General features: G+C 40.2%; 1 non-coding gene across 1 annotated transcript; it reads left to right on the top strand.

Annotated features, from left to right (window-relative positions):
* Positions 1-438: 438 nt before the first annotated feature.
* On the top strand, positions 439-601 carry LOC118989037 (U1 spliceosomal RNA). The gene has a single exon (XR_005066932.1). It is a non-coding gene; the product is annotated as a U1 spliceosomal RNA (small nuclear RNA).
* Positions 602-1,162: the final 561 nt, after the last annotated feature.

Here is a 1,162-nt window from a genome sequence, read left to right as displayed (position 1 = left end):
CTCTCACACATTGATGTTTCTCTCCCTCTCCTTCTTCCTCCTTTCCCCTCTCTCTAAAAGTAAACGAATAAAATTTTTAAAAAATTTACTCTACCTAATACATAGAAATAAATGCAGGGAGGCTGCCAAAACAAGGAGACAAAGAAATATGGGCAAATGAAAGAACAGATCAAAACTCCAGAAAAAGAGCTAAAAGAAATGGAGATAAGCAACCTATCAGATGCAGAGTTCAAAACACTGGTTATAAGGATGCTCAAGGAACTTAGTGAGGAACTCAGCAGCATAAAAAAGGACACATTAATTGAAATAAACAACAATTTACAGGGAAACAACAGTAGACTGGATGAAGCCGAGAATCAAATAAAAAATTTGGAAACTAAGCAAGCAAAAAACAACCATGCAGAACAACAACAAGAAAAAAAACATACTTGAGGATGCATACTTACTTGACAGGGGAGATACAATGATCATGAAGGTGATTTTCCCAAGGTAAGACTTATCCATTGCATCTGGATATGCTGATCCCTGTGATTCCCCCAAATGTGGGAAATTTGACTGCATAATTTGTGGCAGTGGGGGACTGCATTCATGCACTCCTCTGGGGAATCAAATGAGGATAGTATAAACAGCTTCTAGGACAACTTCAAGCATTCCAATATCCACATCATGGGAATGCTAGAAGGGGAAGAGAAAGAGCAAGAAATTCAAAATCTATTTAAAAGGAGAGTGAAAGAAAACTTCCCTGATTTGTTGAAGGAAATAGACATGCAAGTCTAGGAAGTGCAGAGAGTCCCAAACAAGATGAGCCCAAAGAGGCCCACTCTAAGACATAGAATTTAAAAGCCAAAAGTTAAAAATAAAGAGAGACTCTTAAAAGCAGCAAGAGAAAAATTAGTTACCAGATGGTTGCCCATTGGAAGTGGAAAGGGGGAGAATGGGAGAACAGGTGAGGGGATTAAAAAGTACAAATAGGGCCCTGGCTGGTGTAGCTCAGTCAATTGAGCGTGGGCCTTCAAACCAAAAGATCGCGGTTCGATTCCCAGTCAGGGCACACGCCTGGGTTGCAGGCCAGTTCCCAGCAGGGGACACATGAGAGGCAACCATACATTGACATTTCTCTCCTTCTCTTCTTCCCTTCACCTCTAAAGATAAATAAAATTAA

This window comes from Sturnira hondurensis, unplaced genomic scaffold (assembly GCF_014824575.4).
Source record: "Sturnira hondurensis isolate 20B ecotype Veracruz unplaced genomic scaffold, ASM1482457v3 Scaffold0006413, whole genome shotgun sequence".
In the NCBI taxonomy this organism is placed as follows: Eukaryota; Metazoa; Chordata; class Mammalia; order Chiroptera; family Phyllostomidae; genus Sturnira; species Sturnira hondurensis.
The sequence above is the reverse complement of the archived record's forward strand: the minus strand, read 5'-3'. Positions and strand labels throughout refer to the sequence as shown.